Source organism: Sorex fumeus, unplaced genomic scaffold (assembly GCF_029834395.1).
Source record: "Sorex fumeus unplaced genomic scaffold, SorFum_2.1 ptg000149l, whole genome shotgun sequence".
NCBI classification, from domain to species: domain Eukaryota; kingdom Metazoa; phylum Chordata; class Mammalia; order Eulipotyphla; family Soricidae; genus Sorex; species Sorex fumeus.
In genome coordinates this window covers 5,355,532-5,382,040 of record NW_026606206.1, presented here as the reverse complement: position 1 = coordinate 5,382,040, position 26,509 = coordinate 5,355,532, and the positions used below count along the sequence as shown (strand labels likewise).

At 43.8% G+C, this 26,509-nt stretch overlaps 1 protein-coding gene across 2 annotated transcripts in view; it reads left to right on the top strand.

Moving 5' to 3' along the window:
• Positions 1-26,509, top strand: part of KANK1 (KN motif and ankyrin repeat domains 1) — a 251,644-nt gene that overhangs the window by 87,395 nt on the left and 137,740 nt on the right. For both annotated transcript variants that reach the window (XM_056106909.1, XM_056106908.1), the window contains exon 3: positions 2,386-2,504. The gene's annotated coding sequence lies outside the window, so the exon portion shown is untranslated. The remainder of the gene's footprint in view (positions 1-2,385; positions 2,505-26,509) is intronic.

Genomic DNA, 26,509 nt, shown 5'->3' with positions numbered 1-26,509 from the left:
GAAATGGTATCACCCTGCCGCACCCCTCTCTTGACATCAACGATCACTTCTTTGTAGAATGGTGAGATCCTGGTAGTGAATCCGCAATACAGCTCACGGAGGATCCTGATGTATTGGGCTTGAATGCCCTGATTGGCTAGGGCTTCAATGACCGCTTCCGTCTCAACAGAATCAAAGGCCTTCTTTAAATCAATGAACGTTAAGCAGAGCGGCATCTTGAACTCCCGAGAAACCTCAATGAGCTTGGTTACCATGTGGATATGGTCGATGGTGCTGAATCCTTTGCGGAACCCTGCTTGCTCGCATGGTTGTCCTTCATCTAGTGTTCTGCCAATCCTATTCAGGATGACTCGAGTGAACAGAAGACCTGAATAGAATAAACTAAATAAACTAAATAGAACAAACTAAACAGAGTTGGTTGGAAACTGGAGGGCAGTTAAGAAAATGTCGAGCTAGTAAGAAAAATCAGCAGTTTTTATTTGCTGGAAGTAAGCAGTTATTACCATCCTGACTATGGATGTCAGAGAATGGTAGATTTGGAAACTAGAAAAATGGAGACTTTGAAAGTGGAAGCAGGGACTGGAGCGATAGCACAGCGGGTAGGGCATTTGCCGTGCACGCGTCTGACCCGGGTTCGATTCCCAGCATCCCATATGGTCCCCTGAGCACCGCCAGTAGTAATCCCTGGGTGCGTAAGCCAGGAGTAACCCCTGTGCATTGCCAGGTGTGACCCCCCCCTCCAAAAAAAAAGTGAAAGCATCCGGTAAGATGATGGTAGGAGTAACTATGTTCCGTTGAGTACCATCTGTATTTCAGATGCAGGATGTCAGCATTCTATTCTGAGGGAAACTCGGGGGTAGATGATATGATTTCCTTTTTATCTCTAACAGTTGAGTGCCAGTGAACTCTAACTTGTCAAGGTTTTGCAGAGCGCTTCAGCCAGGAGGATTGAGCTCCAGTTCATGTGTCGAACTTCAAAGCACAACAAGAAAGGAGAAACTGATAATCAGTTCTTTGCTTTGCAGTCAGGAAAAGACAAGATCCAATAGGAGAGTCTGAGAGCAGTTGTTCTGGGGCAGGATGTGGAGAGAAGACAGTGCTCAGCAGAGAGGGGCCAGAGAATCTGGTGGTGGTGCAGCAGAGGCGTGAAAAGACAGAGCTAGAAAGCTTTCACAGCCGGTGGTGATGGGCTCATCTTGGGAATGCGGATGGATGATGAAGAGAATCGCCAACAAAGCAGTCCGGAGGTTTTAATTCCGGGCTGCTGCCATTCACAGGGAAAATTCCTAGAGGTGCTATTCTTTTTGTTTGTTTGTTTGTTTTTGTTTTTATTTTTTCTTAAATTTTTATTAGTGAAACACCATGAGGTACAGTTGTAGACTTACAAGTTTTTTGCTTGGGTTTCAGTTATACAATGATCGAATACCCATCCCTCCACCAGTGCCCATTCTCCACCACCACTGATCCCTGTACCCCTCCCACCCCCCATCCCCCCATCCCACTCTACCACTGTGGCAGGGCATTCCCCTCCATTCTCTCTCTCCTTTTGAGTGCTGTGGTTTGCAAAAGAGACATTGAGTGGCAATCATGTTCGGACTATAGTCTACTCTCATCACGTATTGCCCATCCTGAGAGGATCCTCCCAACACCCTTTATTTGGTGCTCCCTTCTCTATCTGAGCTGCCTTTCTCCCTAGCTTGTGAGGCTGGCCTCCAAGCCATGGAGTAAACCTCCTGGTACTTATCTCAGCTCTTCTTGGGTGTTAGTCTCCTATTTTGTTACTTTATGTTCCCCAGATGAATGCAATCTTTCTGTGTCTGTCCCTTTCTTTTTGAGTAATTTCCCTTAGCGTGATACTTTCCATGTAGTACCACTTGTATATGACCTGTTTCTCTCTCTCTCTCTCTCTCTCTCTCTCTATATATATATATATATATATATATATATATATCCAAAACATAAGTTGATGGGGACTCAGATGGTGGACCACATTTGGGAGGGTGAATTCATCCAGCCACCGCCACCACCACCTCCATTTTCAGCTTGTTCCATAACTACATAACTACATCAAATAGATGGTATTCATAAGCTGACCGCACACCTTGGCTGATAAGGGACAAGATTGGTAAGGGAGGTGCTAGTTCTTTTCTTGGAAGTGATAGCAACTGAGTGCTAAAGCAGATTATGTTTTCATGATATCTTAAAAGATCCTCCCCTCCCCTCCTCTTTTTTTTTTTCCAGTCGGGAAAGGACTTCGCTGTATGCTGGTGTCTGAATGGCACAGCGTCTCTGTAATGGATTCCCCTCCCCTGGTGCCCTCCCGTCTAGAAAGCAGCATTCTCCATCACCCTGGCCTCAACAAGTCTCCTTTCCTTCCCCTTTCAGAATGCTTGTCATCATACTGGATGGGCCACTGACCGACTGAATTGCTTTCATCTTTTCACCACACGAGGAAGTTGTCCATGCAGCTGAGATATTTGTTGTGGTCATTTTGGGTCATTGAGGTAAGGCATACTTTTTTTTTTCCTTCTGTATAACTCTCATGAGGTTGTCGTGTTTGTCTCCTTCCACTTTGCTTTTTAGAGAATATTAATTCATTCTCCTTCCCTGAATTTTTATGTTCCAATAATCCCTTCAGAGTACTCTTAATCTGCAAATGTATAAGACTGCAGAAAAATCTTTTAAAGGATGAAATGCGAGCACATTGGCTTCTTTAGAGCTGTTTGACTTTGAAGAATAAAGGTGAAAATGTATTACTCTCCAGGTTAGATCAGTAAAAGCTGACTCCCCTGTTTCAGAAATATAGTACGCATGGACAAGATTATACTGGAGACATTTAATAGATTGAAAGAAATATTAGGAAGTCTATTAGAAAAAAAGTGGAGATACCTTAGTATTGCTTGCGATATTCGAGTAAAGAAACTATGGAAAATAGCAATTTTTTTTAATCTTAGGAAAAAGAGATATAGTACAATATAGTATAGAGCTTGCCCTATATACAGCTGACCCTGGTTTGATCCTTGGCACTCCTGAAAACCCTTGAGCACAGAACCAGGAGTAAGTCCTGAGTACCACTGGGTTTGTCCCCAAAACAAAAAGTCTATTATTACACTTTTAGAGATTGATCAGTGTTAAAATGTTACTGCATTGTTTTAAATATTTGTTGCAACTGTTTTTAATGTTACAATGAGATGCTTTTCCTAAGTTACCTCACTGTGAATAAATAACATCACATGCTGGGTTCACAGTACATTCTGTATATGCTCTTGATATATTTATTAATCCATCAATTTTCATAAACCTTTGAGAATCGCACTTTTTTTTTTAATTCCTGTTTGTACTCAGAGGATTGAAGCAGGGCTTAAACTTCTTTCTCTCGAAACTCCTTTTCATCTGAGGCATTTGTGTGCATCCATCCCCAGATGTATAAAATAGATATACGAACCAAACATTTACTGGTGATAAGTTGTACAGTCATTCTGAAATAAAACTTCTTGTGACCCCCGTGTTGAGTGACGTGGCCCACTGTTTAAGAGCCAGGGATAAAATGGTGAAGTCTGGGCTGCCACAGTAAGGAACTGGCTCAGAACTGGAGTCAACCTACTACGAAAGCCTCAACCAGTGATTTTTTTTTTATGTCTTTTCTCTCACAACATACACATTCCTATTTTCTACAGTATCACTTAATGATTTTAAATTTATTTTTTCTGATATCACATTGGCTTCTAAGCATGTGACGTATCAGGATAAGATGTTTTCATATCTTCTCCATCACTGAAGCCAATATCCCTCCAGCCCAGCGTGTGGGACCCTTGCAGCCCACTGCCCACCTCCCCTTAATTTTGAGGGGTGACCTCAATTCTCTGGTCAAAGTCTGAAATTTCCTTTCATTGACCATTGTCTGTCCCTTGCTTTATTTCTTTAAGTGTCACCTGGGAGTGAGATCCCCTGGGATTTTTGTATCTCTCCGTGTAACTTATTTTGCTTAGTGGGAACCGTTTTGATCGCTTCCACGTTGTGATAGAAGACAACGTGTCATATAAGGTTTACTCTCTGCTAGGCTGAGTTGAGTCCATTATGCCAGGATGGCGTCACTTCCTTTTACACCCTGTCCTTGGGCATTTGAACTGTTTCCAAATCTTGGCTGTTGTGAACGGTACTGCAACATTAAGTGTTGCATGTATCTTTTCAATGTTATGTTGTTGTGTTCTTTGGATACACAAAAATTCCCAGTGGTGGGATTTCTGGATTATATGCTAGGACTGTTTTTGAGTGAGGGTGTTATGGAAATATGCCAAGCAGTGCTCAGGGGCCCCAGAGCCACTCCTGGTATTACGCACAGCCAGCTGGACTGGGTGATTTGGTGCTCAGGCACGGGATGCAGGTCTGATTGGACTCTGTGGGGTCAGAGACCACTAGGGTCACCCAGCGATGCTCAGAGGCCTTATCCTGTGATTCTAGGGTTCGAACCATTGGGCTATCTCCTGGGTTGCGCTGTTTTTAATTTTTTGAGAAGTCTCTAGGTTGTTTTCCATAGAGACTGATTCAGTTGACATTCCCACCAACAGCAAACAAGGGTTCCTTTTTCTCAGCACGTGTGATCCCTATTATCATGGAGAGCTGGGCCTCCTGGCTAGAATTTCTCTCCATTCTATACCCCAGCTTGCCTCTAAAGGCACGGCAGGGCAGAGGGTCCGAGCATGGACTCGGGAGCTGGAAGTTCAGGGACAAGCATGGCCCAACTTAGTTTTCCCTTTAGTGAAATGGAAGTGATGACAGAACCTCCCTTTGGGGACTACTAGGTGATCATTAATAGGAAGGACTTCAGAACAGGGCCCGACTCTTGGTACAGACTTAAAAGTTGTTGACTAACTATAGCTACTGTCTTTCAGAGACAGATTCTCATAGAATTTTTAAAAAATAATAATAAAGCTTAGATTTGTTTCGAATGAAATACGATTATTATCATGTTAGTAACGCATGGTAGAAATGTATATGCTGACATTTCAGGGTTGTTAGTGTCAACACTGCACCCATCCAGAGGTCACAGCGAGCCATCCCTGCCTCAGTTGACCCGAGGTCAGGAATAATGAGGAGAGAGTATTAACAGGAATAACTGGAATGTTCACAGAGCACTTTCACACGCATTATCCCGCTTCTTGCTCACAGCATCACTGAGGGAGGCGGAGGGTATCATTAGCCTCATTTTACAGGCCAGGCAGCCCCTGGATTGACAGGAAGCAAGTGACTTGTTCAATGAAGGGTGGGGATCGGTCAGAGGCAGAGTTGGGGTGCTTCCTGGCTGCAACCCTTGGTTCTTGAGACTTTGTGACATAGTTACAAATAGTTACAGATGCTTCAGAGGTGCAGTTCTATGGTGTTCTTTGCAGTTCTTGAGCACATGCTTATGAGTCTTTTTTTGGGGGGAGGCTCACACCTGGCGATACACAGGGGTTACTCCTGGCTCCGCACTCAGGAATTACTTCTGATGGTGCTCAGGGGACTATATGGGATGCTGGGAATCGAACCTGGCTCAGGTCTAGAAGAGGAAAGAGCGAAGTGTGCGTGACCCGGAAGAAGCAACAGAGTTGAGAACCGGCTATAGGGAACGAGGACATTGGGCTTGAGGCCATCCATGCAGGAGCCCCGGGCTCTGTCCTTGGTTCTGCTGGACCCCTTGGACACTGTTGGAACACTGTGTGTCACTCAGCTCAGCACTCAGCACTACAGCTCAGCACTCCTGAGCTGGCAATGACTGAGCAATGCTGAGTCTGTCTCCCCACCATTAATCCAAGGAACTACTCCAGGTTCAAAAATAAAATTGGACTACCTGGAAGACTGAGCCAGTTTACAACTTCACGATCACGATCATCCTGTTGTTCGTCAATTGCCTCGAGCAGACCCCAGTAATGTCTCCTTCGTCCTAGCCCTGAGATTTTGAAGTGCCAAAATCAAGACCCTTTTTTAGGGTTAGGAGAATGAGACCCATCATTGTTACTGGTATTTGGCATATTGGGTACGCCACGGGGAGTTTGCCAGACTCTGCCGTGTGGGCAGGTTACATTCGGTAGCCTGCGTAGCCTGCCAGGTTGTCCAAAGTAAGAATGAGATAATAAGATGTCAGAGCTGGGTTTTACAGTCTCTGGGTCTTGGCCGTTGATGGGATTACACTGTGCCAGGGGGCCAGTTGGTGGGTGTGACCCCCGCCTACTGGAATTTGGAGGATCTGGGTGGAGGATGTTCAGCCCAGATCCGAGCAGGCTTGGAGATCTCAGCCCCGGGACACGCATGCCTTTGTTCCTCTGCCGGTACCTTCATGCGTGTGGAGAGTGGTCTCAGCATGGTGGTGGCTGGTTCTGGAGGTCTTCGGCTGCCGGAGCCCAGGTCGGGGCAGGGAGAGAAACTCAACCCGCCTCCCCTCCAAGGGGCCCCAGCGAGGACAGCCAGGGGTGGGGGCAGGAGACTCATTTATCATGAAATTTACAGTTTGTTTTTTTTGGGGGGGGTCACACCTGGCGATGCTCAGGGGTTACTCCTGGCTCTGCACTCAGGAATCACTCCTGGCGGCGCTCAGGGGACCATATGGGATGCTGGGAATCGAACCTGGGTCGGCCGTGTGCAAGGCAAACGCCCTACCCGCTGTGCTATCATTCCAGCCTCCGGGCTTATGAGTCATTTTTATTTCTTCTTTTGTAAATTTTGTTCCTGGTCCCTTTGGACATTGCCCTGAAGAAGAGATGTTTGCTTTCATGCTTGGGAGGAGGGAGTGACTCTTTTTCACTTGGTTTCCAGTTAGACTGGGCTCCAAGCATGGGCTTCGTATTTCTGCAGCCTGCTGTCCACAGGACTGTGTGCGCTTTGTCAGGTAACCGTCTCTCGGCACGCCCCTGCTCCAGCCCGACGTGGCATTCTTCTCTCCCGAGCCGGCAAGGCCCGGCATGATCCAGCTTGGCCTGCTCTCCACCCTCATCTCTCACACTTGGTCTTGCACACAGTGTTCCAAACCAGCTGGCCTCCTTCCAATTGCAGGGAGTTGCCAGACTTTTCCTGCCCCCCCAGGAATCTGCAGGTGCTGTTCCTTTGCCTGGAACTTATGCAGGTGCATGCAGCACACACACACACACACACACACACACACACACACACACACACACAGTTGTTGTGACTGATTCCCTATTCAGAGACCGTTTTTAGTGGGAGCTCTGGAAGACGCCTCCCCATTTCCTAGCTCTGTGTCCCTAGGCAAGTGACTTCTGCTTACTCACCAGTAACACTGAAATCATCATCCTGGGATTGCGTGCTTTGGGGTTGTTGGGAGGATGGCATGGGTTGAGTTTTATAAAGCTCTCAGAGAAGTATCTCGCCCGCCTGGCAAAGCCTGACAAGCCACCCGTGATGTATTTGATATGCCAATCACAATAACAACAAGTCTCACGATGGAGACGTTACTGGGTCCGCTTGAGCATCAATGAACAACGGCAGGACAGTGCTACAGTGCTAAGAGAAGTGTCCGGTACCCAGAAGTACGAATCAGTTCACCATTGCCATTATCCTTATCTTTCAGGGTTCCCCTTCAATTTCATCCCGGATAGCTAGCAATTTCCTGGCTTTATCTTTTCCTTGCTCTGTCTCCTAATCCTTATTTTTTCTCTGAGCACTTAGCTGACATGTAATAATTTATTTTAGTTTTTTTTCCTACCTCCCCCAAGGACTGTGATTCCCTAAGAACCAGGCATTGGGTCTATATCATCCCCAACAAGGTCTCTGTTGCTAAAGCAGAGTAGTTGTAGAATGAAGCCGAGATCAGCACCAAGAGGATTGCTCCATAGCTTAGAGGCCAGCCGGGCATTCTAGGAGAAAGGGCAGCCCAGATAGAGAAGGGAGCACCAAATAAAGGGTGTTTGGAGGATCCTCCCAGGAGGGGAGATGCATGTCGAAAGTAGACTATGGACCGAACATGATTGCCACTCAGTGCCTCTTTTGCAGACCACAACACCCAAAAGGAGAGAGAGAACAAAAGGGAATGCCCTGCCACAGAGGCGGGGTGGGATGAGGGGGATGGGTGTAGGAGGGATACTGGGATCCATGGTGGTGGAAAATGGGCACTGGTGGAGGGATGGGTACTTGATCATTGTATAATCGAAACCCAAGCACAAAAATTTGTAAATCTACAACTGTAGATTTGTAACTACATTAGTAACTCATGGTGTTTCACTAATAAAAATAATTTAAAAAAAAGAAATGGATGATTAAATAGCATCATCTCAAAGCACAAGATTGCCTAGAAATGCACAGATTTTTTTTCTGTAGTTTTGTTTTGAATTTTTCCTAATATTTCAGATGTGAAACTTAGAGCAGTGACTGGAGATATGAATGCAAACCTTTTCCATAAAGCAGTCGTCAAATACGACTTTTTGTAATTTTCTTAGAGAGCACTCCAACCCAAATCACAGGCTAGGGAAATCTGAGGTTGTTTTTATTTCTTTTGTTTATTTTTCTCCTCTGGGGGAATCCTTGGTACAAAAAGGAAAAGACCAAAAATGTTCAGTGATGCGAGTTATGTTCCCAGTGAGTATGTTGGCCGTTTACCAGGGCGGATGTTTCTGGGGTCACCCACCATGGTCTTGCTTCTAGGAGGAACAAAAACATCATGTTTCTGACTTGAAGATTTGTTCTGTTTGTCCAGTAGCTGGTGCTACTTTACCTGCACAGGCTTCAGATAGCGCTGTGGCCAAAGTCTGTCTGCCTATTTTTAAGGTTGTAGATTTCTGAAAACTTCAGTATTCCAATAACTACGTTCTACTAACCATGTCTTCTAATTTTTGGTGTAGAAGAGTTGTCCAGTATTCATTTTAATATTGTAACTCTGAAAATACGTAACAAAAATAACTCAGGCCCTTTGTCACATATTCAAGTCATAAAGCATGCACACAGAAGAAAAGCAACTGACTTGAAATTATACCTTCTGGTTCCACTCCTTACTATAACCATTGCTGAATCTGTTGTCCATTATTCCCTGTGTTTTTATGCATAGTGAATGTATTAGGTCTTTATACACACATGCATGGTATTTATGACCAGCAGCAAGCAGTTACTCTTTTCAAGTATAATTGGCATGCAACATTATTGATCTTAGACACATAGTGTAATGATTTTAAATTTATATACATTTAAACATGATCACTAGAGTAAATCTAACACGCATCCTCTTGTGTGGTTATCAAACTTTATTTTTCTTCTAAGTAGAAATTTTAAGATGTTTTAAGATGTTTTACATGAGCAACTTTTTTTTTTTTTTTTTTTGCTTTTTGGGTCACACCCAGCGATGCACAGGGGTTACTCCTGGCTCTGCACTCAGGAATTACTCCTGGCGGTGCTTGGGAGAACATATGGGATGCTGGGAATCGAACCCGGGTCGGCAGTGTGCAAGGCAAACGCCCTACCCGCTGTGCTATAGCTCCGGCCCCGAGCAACTTTTAAATAAAGTGACCTTTTAAATAAAGTTACATGAGCAACTTTTAAATAACATTATATGTAGTAAAACCCACTTTCTTATATATAATTTCCATTCATATCTATCTGCATATATTTAGATAATAGGCTTTAAAAACACTTAAAAAACACTTTTCCAGCTCACAGCTCCTTAGAGAAGTCATTAGTTGATATTTACCCAAAGTGTTTACACTGGGCCTTCCATAGTTTGTGCAAACCACTGGAGATAATTTTCCAGAGGGCATGAGCTTGGAACATCGGGGGCTCTGATAGACACCAACAATGACTTCTATCTCATGACAGAGGAAGAAGTAGAGTGTTAAGAGGGAAACTAGTGGAGTGGGAGTACATAAAGTTCTTACAAATTCATGAGGATAAGCGTTTTCATTTTGATTTTTTTTAATTTTGGGGGTCACAACTGATGATGCTCAGGGGTTATTCTGGCTCTGTGCTCCGGAAGCACTTCTGGCGGTGCTTAGGGGACCATAACGTGATGCTGGGGATTAATCCCGGGGTTGTCTGTGTGCAAGGCAAGTGCCTTACCCAGTGTGCTTTCACTCCAGCCCTGGGAATGAATATTTAATAAGTGTGTTTTCACTGGATTATGACCGGTGTTTGATTTCTGGAGAAACAGAAGGGCAGGTGATGGGGTGCTATCAGGGTTGAATCTTTTTCATAACTCTGTCTCTACTCATTCCTTTCTACTTTTTGTTTTCTCTCATGAAATTTGAAGATAAACTTGGGGTGGAGTGGGGTGGAGTGCGGTGACTCACGGGGCCATGCCCTTCACCCTGGCATTAGGAAGAAAGCACGCAGCCGGCTGCCCCGGGTTCTGATCTATGGCCCTGCAGTCCAGAGAACCAGAAGGTTTCTATAAGTGATGGGGGTCTCTGGGCTTATGCAGAATTGCTCCTGACTGAGATTTTTACAGTGCTCGCCTTCATACACTAGAGAGGCAAGTTTCATTGCTTTAAGGGGACAATTTATGACAATGGGCTTATCTCCTTGTTTTAGCTCTTTATGTTTTTTTTTTTCTGCCTCTCAATAAAATGCGAACTCACAAAGCAATTAAATAGTAGTGTAGTTTTCAGGCCAGAGGTGGAAAGAGGCTAACCAGGGGGAAAGGCTAACATGATTGACAGAGGCTGGCTGGAGATTTACATTGAGAATAACTCGTTCTTCAAAACTTTCTTCATTTTCTTGTGGGCATTCTGGGGTAAATCATACCCCAGGAGGATGGATGATTAAAAATATAGGACTTATGATTTCTTTTTGACTTTTTAAGTCTCTAAATCCTCCTTAACATAGAGTTCTTATTTCAAGAACTGATGATGGAATGGTGGGAACTTGCCCTGCCACGCTTTGCAATGAAGCAGAAAGACTCTGAAATCTTAAGTTGTTAATAAGCTTGGGTTTATTTTTATTTTATAAAGGCCATAAGAGTCAATAAAATTAAATAGAGAATTCACGAGTGTTTTTCTTTCGTTCCTTAACCCAGATACGCAAGCACGGGATGTTTTGAATGTTTAAGAATATTGGACAAGGCTTCAATTTAATTTCAAGAATTTGAAATTTTTGATTGTTTTTTAGATAATCTTTAAAATGAAAGAGTTGAGCATAAAAGCTGATCTGGATTTAAGAGTCCCTTTTCCTTCTCTGATATATATGTATATATACATATATATATATACACATTTTTTTTATTTAGCCCCTTTGTATTGATGACTTCTTTATTCAAATTAAGAGAACTTTTAAAAAGATATAAATGTATCATTCTTCATTTGTTCTTTATACAGAAATAGTTTGATTTTTAGGAAGTTTCACAAAGCTGTCTCTTGATTTGAAATTCGCTCATTTGTTTTCTCATGATCACATTGAAGATAACTAAAAAGCAAGAGTTGGTACCCGGTGAGTGGATTGTCTATGAATGAACGTAGTCCAAAAATTAAGTCGCTTAAAGCAGTGGAGTTCTGTTGCCATAAAGGAGATGATAGAAGTGCCATTGAGATAGCACGAATACAACCACACAAAAAAAATTCAAGCCTGGAGAGAAACTGTAAATTCCTCTGACGCGGTTTACACTTCCAAGTAGGCGACTTGTGAGAGGGTCTGTGCTCAGAAAAATGTACTGCACTGCACTGTCCTCCCGTCGTTCATCGATTTGCTCGAGCGGGCCCAGTAACGTCTCCATTTTGAGACTTGTTGTTACTGTGTTTGGCCTATTGAATCCATCACGGGTAGCTTGCCAGGCTTTGCCGTGCGGGCGAGATACTCTCAGTAGCTTGCCCGGCTCTCTGAGAGGGACGGAGGAATCGAACCCAGCTCAGCCGGGCTGGCTGTGTGCAAGGCAAACGCCCTACCACTGTGCTATCGCTCCAGCCCACTCAGAAAAATACAAGTATTCATTTCTGAGATTGGTGAAATCGTACCCGGGAGATGTTAGAGCAAGTCAGGAAATCTTTCCAACTCGCTACACAGGCGCTCTGCAGCTGCCGTGGGGTCAGCCCTGGTCAAGCTTCCTTGCCTGCGTGAGTTGTCTTTGCTGTAGACGGAGTTTGGCTGGAGCAGAGGTTGCAGCGGGCCGGGGCTACCCTCCCAGCCTCGTCCTAAGCCAGACCAAGATATTTCTCAAACAGGGATCATTTTGCGGGCCTGTCGTCAGAGCTGACGAGTGACTGCCCTTGGTTTTGATTCTGTTTCATTTACCCCGGGGACAGACTTTTATCTAGAATATTCCACAGAGAGGCATCTGGACGCAGAAGATGCCAATCTCTGCAAGTACCACTCTCACTGCTTCATGATTAAGTGATTAATCGGGGCACTGGGTGTTCTGGTTTGAACTACGTGTTATTTTTTAAATTGCATTTGTTTTTAATGAGATGAGATTCATGTTAGTAACCCCAAAGTGAACAACTTAGAGCTGGACAGTTTTGTGGCGTTTTACAAGCAGCACGCAGCTCTGCTATCTACAAAGTCCCCACAGATTTTTTCATACTTCAAAAGGAAGCCCCACAGCCCTGAGCAATAGCTCTTATTCCTCCTTTGAGAGCCCCTGTTTTCTGTCTGTCTGTCTGTCTCCAAATTGACCGATTCCGGAGAGTTCATGTAAATTGGGTTAGACATCTATCCGTCTGTATCTGGCCTCTTAATTCTCGGCATGTTTTTAAGGTTTTTATACATTTTTGCATCTCTCAACCATCTTATGGCTAACAAACACTTGATTGTATGGATACACCAAAATTTGTTCATCCACTTGTCCTTTGATGTTGTTTTTTCCCATTAGTGAGTGGGAATAATAGCGCTGCTGTGTGTGTGGATGTGAAGTTTTCAGTTCTTTAGGGTATGTAAGACAGGTGAACTTGCTAACTTATATGGTAATTTTATTTAACGTTTAAATTAAAAAAAAAAATATTGGACAACCTGGCAGGCTACCGAATGTAGCCTGCCCACACGGCAGAGTCTGGCAAACTCCCCGTGGCGTACCCAATATGCCAAATACCAGTAACAATGATGGGTCTCATTCTCCTAACCCTGAAAGAGCCTTGAATGTGGCACTTTTTAAAATCTCAGGGCCAGGACGAAGGAGACGTTACTGGTGCCTGCTCGAGGCAATCGACGAACAACAGGATGATCGTGATCGTGAAAGAAATAAAGTGCCAAGATATTTTTCACAGCAGCCGAACCTTTCAAAATCCCACCAGCATTGCATGATGGTTCTAGTTTCTCTATGTATTTTTTTTTCCTTAAGAAAAAACCGTAGCCATTTCTGGGGCCAGGGAGATAGTACAGTGGGCAGGGTGCTTGCCTTGCATGCGGCTGACCCAGATTCAGCCCCCCACCCTGTACGGTCCCCTGTGCCCCACCAGGAGTGATCCCTGAGTGCAAAGCCAGAGGTAAGCCCTAGCATAGTCAGGTGTGACCCCTGAACAGAAAAAGAAGACTGCTATTAGGGGTTAAGGCACTATCCTTGCATCCCACCGATCCCAGTTTTAATCCCTGCCACTACACATGGTCCCCCAAGCTCCACCAGGAGTGCTCCCTAAGCTCAGAGCCAGGAATAAGTCCTGAGCACCGCCAGGTGTGGCCCTAAAACTAAACCAAGATACAGCCATTTTTCTGAGCACGAAGCAGTGTTTTTTTGGAATGAGGAGACCCTTATGCTTTCTTCTATTTTTTTTTTTTTTGCTTTTATCTTATATTTGGTATCTTGTATATTGTGACTTAATTTTTTTGAAATGCTATGAAGTAGGAAGTTTAAAATCCAGTTCTGGGGGCTGGATGATAGCACAGCGGGGAGGGCGTTTGCCTTGCACGTGGCCGACCCGGGTTTGATTCCCAGCACCCCATATGGTCCCCTGAGCACCGCCAGGAGTAACTCCTGAGTGCAGAGACAGGAATAACCCCTGTGCATCGCCAGGTGTGACCCAAAAAGAAAAAAAAAAAGAATAAAATCCAGTTCTGACACTAGCATTAAAGAAGTTTTCTCTCTCCATTGAATGGTCTTTTCACTCTTAAAAAAAATGAATCGAGGGACTGGAGCAATAGCACAGTGGGTAGGGCATTTGCCTTGCACACAGCCGACCCAGGTTCGATTCCCAGCATCCCATAGGGTCCCCCGAGCACCACCAAGAGTAATTCCTGAGTGCACGAACCAGGTGTAACTCCTGTGCATCGCCGGGTGTGACCCAAAAAGAAAAAAAAAATTGATCATCTCTGTTAAGACCCTGGGTCTCTATATATTCCTATGCCTCCATTTATTTAGGTTTTAAATTTTGTTTTATTTTGATTTGTTTGTTTGGAAGACAGACCTGACTGTGCTCAGGGCTTATTCCTGGCTCTGCACTCAGGGATCACTCCTGGTGTGGCTTGGGGGATCCTATGGGGGACTGGGAACTTAAAGGGGTTAGCTGCATGACCAGTGCCCACACTACAATTGCTCCAGTCGCAGTCTTAACTTTCAGGAATAATTTATAGTTTCCGATGTGTATATTTCTTGCCTCCTGCATTGAATTTATTTCTGAGTATTTTGATTATAATTGTAGATTTGGTATATTTTTATTTGCTTGCCAGGGTATTTATTCCTAATTGTATAGAAACACAACTGCCTATCTTAATTTTAATTTTTTTAAGTTAAAAAGTAATCTCTGCTGGTTATTTTTAAAATAAAGTAAGAAAACCTTTAAATATTTCTTAGTTTTGTCCTTCTAAGTTTGATTTATGTTTTTCCACATATTTTTCTCTGCACATTACATAAATATTTATTTGTCTTCTTTTAAGTAGAATTCATAAAATATTTTTATTGTCTTTGTTTTTCTTTAAATATTGATTATTCATTTTATTTTATTTTATTTTTTCCCTTTTGTGGGGTCACACCCAGTGTTGCATAGGGGTTACTCCTGGCTCATGCACTCAGGAATTACTCCTGGCAGTGCTTGGAAGACCATACGGGATGCTGGGAATCGAACCCGGATCAGCCGCATGCAAGGCAAATGCCCTACTTGCTGTGTTATCGCTCCAGCTCCTGATTATTCATTTTAAAGATCACGTCTGTTCTTTCAGATCCAGATTCATCTTATACCTCTTATGCTATGTATGACCCTGTTATACACAGATTTTTCTTTCCAGGTGTTTTTTATAAGCTGTGTAACAATTGTGTGCCTATGTTAATGTTTTCTCAACACTCACACGAGTATGTATTTAAGATACACATTCTTATGATTCTAAAAGTCGAAAGGGTGAGAAAGGAAAATACTCCTTTGGTGGGACAGTGAGGTCTTGTGACTTCTTTCCCTGCAGTACCAGGAAATTGGACTCAGGCCCTAACGTACTCGGCAGGTGCTCTGCAGCTGGGCCGCATCCTTGACCTTCTCTTGTGTGAATTTTTTTTTCCCCAAGTGCCTATTCATCATGGTCATGGATGCTATCCACTGTTACCTAAAAACACCAGTGACTAACCAGACGCTTGGAGAAAAGCAGGGTGTGTCTAATCCTTTTTAGTTCCATACAAAATGGATACATATATGTTAATCAAAAAATAGAATGCAAATAACGAAATCCTTTCAGGTATGTGTATGAGCTGTGTAAATAGGGTGTTTTTAAAACACACTGTTAACCCAACTCACATCATTAGGTGAGGCGGCAACTGCAAACAGGCATGTGTCTCTTGGGCTTTTCGTTCTCTCTCCCTGGGTACACTCCACCCAACTCCTAATATATCTTTCATTATCTCCCCCACTCCCACCCACTGCTGGCAGTCACTCTTTAATGGCTCTGGATTTTATGCCAAACGATCTTAGGCTTGTTGAAAGAGTCTGTGAACACCCAATGTTCTCTTCTCGGCACCATCCAAGAAAGACCTGTTTGGGTCTTGGATTGCTCAGAGTCGAAAGTTGAGACGCTTTGTTTTGTACAGGGCCAGCTGAAGTGTTTAGCTGAACTGCAGAAGGAAGAGCTTGTTTATTCTGAGGGAAAGTCTGGGTGACACTCTGCATCGGAGTTCTACCACTCACACCTTTCCACGCTTCCCAGGGTCACTAGAGTAAAAACAGAGGAAGTCACTTTTATTAAATGCCCCAGGGAAACAAAACCAACTGGAGCTAAGGAAAGGGGGAATCCACAATTTATTTCCTCCTGTACTCTCTCTTAAAATAGCTTTTTTTTATTTGGAAATAATGTTAGATTTAGAGAAGACTTGCAGAGATATTCCAGAGTTTACATAAACCCTTCAGCCTGCGTTCTCTAGCATTCTCGACTGTGAACATCTTGCAGAACCATAGTATAATCTTGAGGGCCAGGAAGTTTATAATGGGAAGATGCTTTTAGCTAAACTTCAGGCTTTATTAGCATTCCATCTAGTTTTCCACCTACGTGCTCTTTTCCATGTTGCGTTTAATTGTGTCTCACGCTCCTACAGTTATTGACAGCTCCTCCATCTTCCCTTGTCATCCAGTATCATGGTCCTTGGAACAAAATTAGTTAATTATTGGGGCTGGAGCGATAGCACAGCGGGTAGGGCGTTTGCCTTGCACGCACGGACCTGGGTTTGATTCCCAGCATCCCATATGGTCCTCTGAGCACGGCCAGGAGTAGTTCCTGAGTGCATGAACCAGGAGTAACCCCTGTGCGTTGCCAGGTGTGACCCAAAAAGCAAACACAAACAAAAATTTTTTTAAAAAATTAGTTAATTATTTTGTTGAATGACTAGGAATTTGGGTGTTTGTGGTATGTCCTAATGCTATTTTGAGGGTATGTATTTTCGAGAATACCACAAAAGTGATTATGTGTCCTTTTTATTGAGCCATTGCTTTGTCTTGGTTATTTTTTTTAATTAATGTCAATGCACTAATTTTGCTCACTTTAAGTCAGGTATTAACTCCTGCATTTCCCTACCTTAAAGTGACTACTAATGCATTTTACTGCATAATTGTGGCAGATTGTATGCGCGACATCTTATTATCTCATTCTTACTTTGGACAAACCGGCAGGCTACCGAATGTAACCTGCCCACATGGCAGAGTCTGGCAAACTCCCCGTGGCGTACCCAATATGCCAAATACCATTAACAATGATGGGTCTCATTCTCCTAAAGAGCCTTGAATATGGCACTTTCTTAAAAATCTCAGGGCTAGGACAAAGGAGACGTTACTGGGGCCTGCTCGAGGCAATCGACGAACAACAGGATGGTCGTCGTGATCGTGTATGCTTTATTTATTTACTTTTCACAAAAATGTTTGTGTTGAGGGATGGAGGGGGCTTGACCATTTACATGAAGTTTTATACTTTTTTAAGAAATGTTGCAATATTACTTAAAAATCGATGCAGATTTATACAGTGAAATAATCGTTCCTTTGTCTTTAATCCCCCTCCTCAAGCTTTCACCCTAATTTTGTTATATTATTTCATTAAAGCAAGTATTTATTTAAAAAGGTTAAGGAGGAAAGTGAAGAATGCAAGCATCCAGCTGGGAAGAAAGTGTTTGTTTAAGGAAAATAGAACATATTGAAGACACTACTGCAAGCTCAAGGAATCGGGACTCAAGGGTCAGCAGTTTTCACCCACTAATTTTGTCATCCATTAAGAACTCTTGCCTTCAGTAGTTATTCCCATACTATTTTCCTGATAGTGATTTTATAGTTCCTTCATTCTTTGTATGCTTATGTAGGGGAATTTCATTGTAGGCGAGAGCGGTCTATCTGCTTAGTATGGACTCAAGGACTCAGGGCTTGTCATTTTACCCATGTGTTAATAACTAATACTCCCAATAATCATTGTATTGTTCAAATTATTGCAGGCTTAGCCATTGGGCATTCCTTCAGATTAAGCCCATTAAGCCCATTTGCCTTGCATGTGGCCGACCTGGTCCGCCCAGGTTCGATTCCTTTGCCCCTCTTGGAGCGCCAGGCAAGCTACCGAGAGTATCTCGCCCACATGGCAAAGCCTGGCAAGCTACCCAGGACATATTCAATATGCCAAACGCAGTAACAACAAGCATCACAATGGAGACGTTACTAGGCCCGCTCGAGCAAATCGATGGACAACAGGAGGACAGTGCTACTTTTTTTGTTTTTTTCAAGGAACCTACCATTTTTGGGCGGAGTGCTCTTTACAACTGAGGTATCACTGCTTCTGGTCTAATGGCTTTGTATATTTATTTGAGGTTGGAGCCTCCCAAGAAGTGCTCAGAAGACATCCCGTTTCCCCCCAAATACCCAAGGATACTGTGCTCTTCAGACTCCATGATGCTGGGGATAGATACCTGGACCCCCGAGAGTTGCTGGGGACAGTGGGCTGGGAGATGGACCTTCTGGTGCCAGAAATTGAACTTGGGTCAGGAACATGCCTGGTCGCTGTGCTGTTTTGTGGTCCCTAGTTTTCAATGAGCTCTTTCCTCTGAGCATGAATGTCATCGACCCAAAACGTGCTCTTGATTCTGGTGGCTAGTAAGTCACTCTGATGTCAAGTTACATGGATCAAGCCCCTTCAGAGTGTTTTGTACCATTATTGTGTATGTAGCGGTTTATAGATACATAGGGCTTTTAGCAATAAGTGAATGGGCAAGTGTGTGTGTGTGTGTGTGTGTGTGTGTGTAAATTGCCTTTGTAGTAAAAGGCTAACATCAGCATCCAGACATTCCTAGCACTCTTTTACGAATCTTGTATGGATTTTTGACTGTAAGTTTTCAGTCCATTCCGCAGTTTAAGATGACGAGAATAATTTTAGTTCTCTATAGTAGGAGGTAACCAGGACTTGCAATATTTCTAGTTGAGTGTTTTATTCCATATCTTAGGGCAGATTGATCATTCTATAATTAAAATGGCTTCGTTTTTGCATGTATTGCCCTATGGCACAAGACTTCTGATGAATTATTTATGTCCTTATAATTTTATTTATCAAGTCTCATAGTCAGAGGACACCGATAAAAATCTCTCTTAAAAGCATCGATGGCCTCTTTTCCTTGGAGATTTCGTATAATTAATTTCTTTTGATGGCTGCTTTTATCTCTTACAAAATAGATCTTATCTAGATGAGAGTCTAATGTGGCCCACTTTTTCATTTTTCCTTTTTCTGGTATTACATCTCTTTTGACTAGCAGTCTCCATGAAAACAAAACATCAGGTCACTTCCATGGGCAAATTATTGGGATGAGGATGTTTATGAAGCATTTTCATCTAAATTGATAAAACACAGGAGATCAGATCTCCTTTGTTTCATTCTATTCAAAACTCATTCTTGGGTCTGAACCATCTGTTTCTTATGGGTGAAGAAAGAACCTTGTTCCCCTTTTCAGAATCTAGACAGAAGAACAGAACTATCTAAACATTTTGAAGATAATGCTTTTCTCTCATTTTTGGCCCACTCCTGGCTCTGTGCTCAGGGATCACTCCTGGCAGTGCTTTGAGACTGTATGCAGTGCTGGGAATCGAACCCTGGTCAGCCACGTCCATGGCAAATGCTTTAACTGTGCTCAGGGATCACTCCTGGCAGTGCTTTGAGGGACTGTATGCAGTGCTGGGGATCGAACCCTGGTCAGCCACATCCATGGCAAATGCTTTAACTGTGCTCAGGGATCACTCCTGGCAGTGCTTTGAGGGACTGTATGCAGTGCCGGGGATCGAACCCTGGTCAGCCACGTCCATGGCAAATGCTTTAACTGTGCTCAGGGATCACTCCTGGCAGTGCTTTGAGACTGTATGCAGTGCTGGGAATCGAACCCTGGTCAGCCACGTCCATGGCAAATGCTTTAACTGTGCTCAGGGATCACTCCTGGCAGTGCTTTGAGGGACTGTATGCAGTGCCGGGGATCGAACCCTGGTCAGCCACGTCCATGGCAAATGCTTTAACTGTGCTCAGGGATCACTCCTGGCAGTGCTTTGAGGGACTGTATGCAGTGCCGGGGATCGAACCCTGGTCAGCCACATCCATGGCAAATGCTTTATCCCCTGCACTATCTTTTTGGCCCAAAGGTGAATTTTTCTTTTTTTTTTTTTTTAGGGAGGTCTTCCTATTTGGTATTTGGAAAGAAACTTCCAAATTCTTTTCAGGCCCTGTATTCATAAGCTGGAGTAGGCTTAGCAGAGCTACGGTAAAACCTCATCTGGAAAATAAAGCCTGTTGCTGTAATATTCTGAAAATATGACTGGCTGACTCTTACCTCTAAAACCACAAATTATAGGGGCAAGAGCAGTGGTACAGTGGGTAGGGCACTGACCTTGCACACGGCCCACCCAGGTTTGATCCCCTGAAGCTCCATATGGTTCCCTGAGCCTGCTAGGAATGATTCCTGAGTGCAGAGACAGGAGTAAGCCCTGAGCATTTCTGGGTGTGGTCCAAACCCTCCCTACCCACCCAACCCAAAGAAAACACAAAAGCATGAATTATAATTGCAAAAATAAGAGACCTAGGAAAGCTTAAAGTAGCTTTGATATATAATTATTGTATGATCATTCAACCAGAAGAATTTACTTAGAACAGTTTGTGTCTTCCATTCAATTTAAATATTAATTTATTTATAAAATTTGCCCCTGACTGCAATTGTCTAGGAAGCATCACATAAGCATTTAGTATTTCTTTATACTTAAAATAATTCTTATATCAGTCATCATCTTTACTTTTTCATATCTTAAGAAAAGAGGGCTATTTTACTTACCAGATTATTAAGTACCAATACTAATGGCGCCGTGTAATCCCATCAGCGGCCAAGACTCAGAGACTATAAAATCGGCCACGCGACATCTCAACAGAATTTTTTTATGACATCTTATTGTCTTATTCCTACTTTTGACAAACTTGCAGGCTATCGAATGTAGCCTGCCCACAGGGCAGAGTCTGGCAAACTCCCCATGGCGTACCAAATATGCCAAATACCAGTAACAATGATGGGTCTCATTCTTCTAAATAGCCTTGAATATAATCTCAGGGCTAGGATGAAAGAGACGTTACTGGGGCCTGCTCGAGGCAATCGATGAATAACGGGATGATGAAATGAAAAAAAATGAAACTAATGTGTAGCCTGTTATTAATAGAGCTAATGTCTCGTTTAAATGTTTGCTTTTTAAAATTCCCAAATTACTGTCAATTTAGCATGCTTGATTTCCCCACAGTTAAGTTCTGTTTGAGGAGGCAGGTATTGTCAGCAATACTTGATTTGTAAAATACCTTCTCATCCTATAGAATCATGACTTGCTGGTACAGTTCAAAAATGCATCGTGTCTAAGATAAAACTTAGAGCTAATATTCAAAACATGAAGCAAGTATTGCTCTGATCCTGCTGATTTTTTTCCTACTTTCTCTTATCCTGGATAATGCTAATAATAACCATTTAATGTGCGGAGAGTGGTCTCAGCATGGTGGTGGCTGGTCCTGGAGGTCTTCGGCTGCCGGAGCCCTGGTGGGGGCGGGGAGGAAAGCTCAACCCGCTCCCCTCCAAGGGGCCCCGGCGAGGAACAGCCAGGCACGGGGGCAGAAGACTGCCACATGAAGGTACTGGCAGAGGGACAAATCCGGGGCCAAGATCTCCCAGCCTACTCGTATTGGAGTCGAGCATCCTCCACCCAGATCCTCCAAATTCCAGTAGGCGGGGGTCACACCCATCACCTGGCCCCCTGGCGCCGTGTAATCCCATCAGCGGCCAAGACTCAGAGACTATAAAATCCAGCTCCCGGAAGAGAACAGTGCAGTCTTCTGCCCCTGCGCCTGGCTGTTCCTCGCCGGGGCCCCTTGGAGGGGAGCGGGTTGAGCTTTCCTCCCCGCCCCCACCAGGGCTTTGGCAGCCAAAGACCTCCAGGACCAGCCACCACCATGCTGAGACCACTCTCCGCACACATGAAGGTACTGGCAGAGGGACAAAGCCACGCGGGTTCCGGGGCCGAGACCTCCAAGCCTACTCGGATTGGAGTTGAACATCCTCTGCCCAGATCCTCCACCCAGATCCACCCAGACTCAGAGACTATAAAATCCAGCTCCCGGAACCGCGCGGCCACATTCGCGGTCGCGCGACATCTTATCAGGACATCTTTTTATAACATCTTATTATCTCATTCCTACTTTGGACAAACTTGCAGGCTATCGAATGTAGCCTGCCCACAGGGCAGAGTCTGGCAAACTCCCCATGGCGTACCCAATATGCCAAATACCAGTAACAATGATGGGTCTCATTCTCCTAAAGAGCCTTGAATATAATCTCAGAATATATCTCTTGAATATAACGTCTCAGAAAGAGACGTTACTGGGGCCTGCTCGAGGCAATCGACGAATAACAGGATGATGAAATGAAATGAAATGAAATGAAACCATTTAATGAATGAAAACTGTGAGGCCAGTTGTTGGGTAGTTTGAAAATACCCATTTATTCTATCCTAATCTTTTTCTATCTTAATTCACTATCACTGTCACTGTCACTATCAACCCGTTGTTCATCTATTTCTTCAAGCAGGCGCCAGTCACATCTCCATTCATCCCTGTCACGTGCTAGGTAGCCCGATGGCATATTGGGGGCTCTTTCAGGGTCAGGGGAATGAGGACCATCATTGTTACTGTTTTTGGCATGTCGAGTACACCACGGGTAGCTTGCCAGGCTCTGCTGTGCGGGCAGGATACTCTCAGTAGCTTGCTGGGCTCTCCGAGAGGGATGGAGGCATTTGGGGCAGCCTCTAATCACCTTTACAGGTGTTCCCAGTCAGGTATATATGCAGGCAGGATACTCTCGGTAGCCTGCCGGGTTCTCTGAGAGTTGAGAATTCGACAATAAGAGGTCTAACTTAATTAGAAACCTAACTTTTTTTTACAAACAGGAAGGGTTAAATGACTTATTCCCCAAGGTTGCACAACCAGTAAACGAGAGAACTGTTAGGATTTTATCTAAGTTTAGAGTTCATACCACACAGTACAGTATACTGAGACTGTTAGGAATACTTTTCCTTCAAAATATTTTAAATATTTAAAAATACTTGAATATTTAATTGGATATTAGTTTTTTGATATGTTTCAGTGTTATTTGGGGGATTGAGTTATTCAGACCTTTGGTTCTGGACATAAAATAGTAGATATGAAGCAAAGTAATGGTAACTTCTTGCCCTTTTTTTTTGATTTTCTGAGACTTTCTCGCACTCTAAACTTTTGACTAGTGGAGTATTTTATGTTTAATAGCAGAGCAAATGAAGCACTAAACATGAGAATGCATAGGTCAGGGATAGGAACATCCCACTCAGGGGTCCTATAAGGCCCATGGAATCCTAAGGTCTGGCCTTGTTACATCACAGGGCAGACACAGGTCAACTGCCCACAGCCCATTTACCTGAATTGTAAAGCCTCTGGGTGTTACAGATATTCAAATGGCCCTTGGCACAGAAAAGGTGCCCCGCTCCTGACTTAGACTATAAACACGGGCCATTTGTAGCCTCTTGACCGTTTGCTTCACCCAGCACTCTGTGACACTTGGGTTTAGGAAGTCTAGCAAAAATGGTGCAGTGGAGAACTTGTCTAGGAAGAAGAAAAGCCATGTCTCCAGCTCCTTCCCATTTCTGATCATATTGGACTAAGAGGAGCTCTTTCTTTGGAAGTCTTGATAAAAGTAGGAGGATGGATTTTTATCCAGTGTATAATTAAAAACCTGCCTTACAAGTTCCCAAAAAGTAGGGTCAGAGGTATCGGGCTTAAGGTATAAATGGATTTTGTTGTGATGGATACTTTTGGATTTAGAAGGTTTACATCATCTGAAGTTAAGTGTTGGAGATCATAAACTTAGCAGTCAAATAAGTTAAACACTATAAGGCATTATTTGGCTCTTAGGTTTCAGTATAAGAAGTCAGGTGACTCTGATTGGAGTGATGCTGAGACTCTGGGATGGAAAGTTGTGTGTGTCGCTGAGTGGATGATAGAACTCCCTGCTTCTGTGGGCTAATCTCTCAGAGAAAGTTCTTGTCATTGTACTAACAAGCTATTAAAGAAAGAGCCGTGTTTGTATGAAACAGTTCTAGTTTGTTTTTTGCTTGGCGCTAGAAAGTCCTAGCACCACTTCTTTCTGCAGTCAGTCACACCTTAAAAAGTTGAAAGAAGACGAAATAGCAGGGTGAAGAAGGTAATAATCAACTCGGTGCCATTTTATAGATTATAAATTGGCATAAGGAGAACGCATTGGTGTTTGTTCCCCAGAAGTCATGTACTTTATGACACGGGAGACAGCTCTGTTGGCATTTCCTTAGTTTGGAATATTTGGATTTGAGTAAATTCGGTGCTCATGGAAGGAGAAGGGATTCTACCCCCTTGCAGCATGCTGACACCTTGAAGACAATCAGAGAAGAACAGAAATCATCTCTCCCTCCTCATTTAGTTCCCAACACTTTCTGTTTGGTACCTTTGAACTTCTTGGCTTGGCCTAACACTGCTCCTTGTCAAATCCATGGCCTTGAACAAAAGAGCAGGTATACACAGTCAGACTTGAAGGAAGGTAGATTTTTTTTTCTTTTTTTCTCCCTACACCCGGCAATGCACAGGGGTTACTCCTGGCTCTGCGCTCAGGAATTACCCCGGCGGTGCTCAGGGGACCATATGGGATGCTGAGACTCGAACCCGGGTTGGCCGCGTGCAAGGCAAATGCCCTAATTGCTGTGTTACTGCTCCAGCCCCATGGAAGGTAGATTTTTTTTATATATATATAACATGGTTTGTTAGTTTCAGATAAAGTGTTTTGGAGTAGCTATTTCACATACGGTGGCTTGATCAGGAAGATTTCCAGCCATTGGCCCTGCCTGGAACCCTTTTTGATTATTATATTCCTAACATAATAAGGCTTGTCCAGCTACACATGAACAGTGCAGGTGAATTCAGGGTTGTGCCATGTGATATTCTGGATGCATGCTTAGAAATACTCAGGTCAAGTCCATTTGCCTTGGAAAGACAATTTCAGTTTAGTGGCATTTCAAAGGTTTAGTTGGGGGGGGGGGGGGGGGTTCAGCCTTTCAGACCTTTGGTTCCAGACTCAAAAGACTAGATATAAACCAAGGTGATGGTAAATCCTTGCCCTGTTTGAGGTTGAATATAGCTTTTCTGAGACTTTCTAGCTTTCCAGAGTTTGGGCTTCTCCCTTCTCCCAGGGAGCACAGTGGGTGGACAAAGATGGTCTTGATCAGCCACTGACCATTCCTTGCTTTAGCATATGGAGAAATGAACTAGCATAACCAAGAGAGGTCCCCTGCCCAGAACGGGGTGCTCATGTGGTTGGCTAGTGGATGGAGACCTTACGAGAATATTTTTATTCAGGACTAGGCAGTGACCAAGAAGAGAAGGATAATTGGAAACGGGCTGAACGTCTCACTGGACCCTACATGGCACTTGGGGTAACCCCAGTTCTGTGCTGCTGTTGGGGCCTGGATCCTGACTCCCACCGGGAGAGGGTGGTGGTTAAACAAACCCAGAACCCACACACTGGTTCTGGGTTTTACCAGTCAACCACTTTGGGCAAATTAGAACCATTTAAGTGTTTTCTTCTCTGAAATAAAAGTTCACAGGCGAAGAAAAACAATGGCGGTTTCCCAGGGACAGGGCAGTGAATTTTATGGATGATTTAAGTATGTCGCATATAAAAATAAGAGGTAGGCTATTGCTTTCATTGGACCGCTGTTGCTGGAAAGGAGGATGAGAATTATGAAGCCCTTAAAGCACACTCACTCACTTGAGCAGCTTGTATTGAGCACCTGCTGTATGCTGGGCACGCCTCTCCCTACTGTGGAAGTCACAGAGAACTAAGCCCGTGGGAAGGTTTGTGAATGTTCATTCTGCTAAATTTGGATGAGATTAGACAGGCTACTGAGTTGCTTTTAAACTTTACAGGATTGCGGTATTAGCTCTTGAAAAAAAAAAGCTTTCTTTAAATTTTTTTTTAATTATGTATTAATCAGTTTATTATTTTTGGTTTTTTTTTAATGCTCAGGGGTTACCCCTGACTCTGTACTCAGGAATTACTCCTGGAGGTGCTCAAGGGACCATGTGGGATACCAGGGATCGAACCCGGGTCAGCCTCATGCAAGGCGAATGCCCTCCCCGCTGTACTGTCACTCCGGCCCTGCAGTATTGGCTCTCAAAACACAAACTCAGAAGAAGCTGGCAACATATGATTGTTCTCTCAAGACTTTTACACTCCTCAGGGTTTGGGGGGGAGCCTTCTGAAAAAGTGCTGCAATGCTCAGGGGCCACTTCTGACATGTGATCAGGGCCTTGAACCCAGGCCTCCCCCGCCTGCCTGCCATGCACTCTAGTTTTTTATTTTTTTATTACTTTTTAAAATTTTTATTAGTGAGACACCATGAAGTACAGTTATAGACTTACAAATTTTTGTGCTTGGGTTTCAGTTATACAATGATCAAGTACCCATCCCTCCACCAGCACCCGTCCTCCACCACCACGGGTCCCAGCATCCCTCCCACCCCCCATCCCCGCCATCTCAACCTGCCTTTGTGGCAGGGCATTCCCTTTTGTTCTCTCTCTCTCTCTCCTTTGGGGTGTTGTGGTTTGCAAAAGAGGC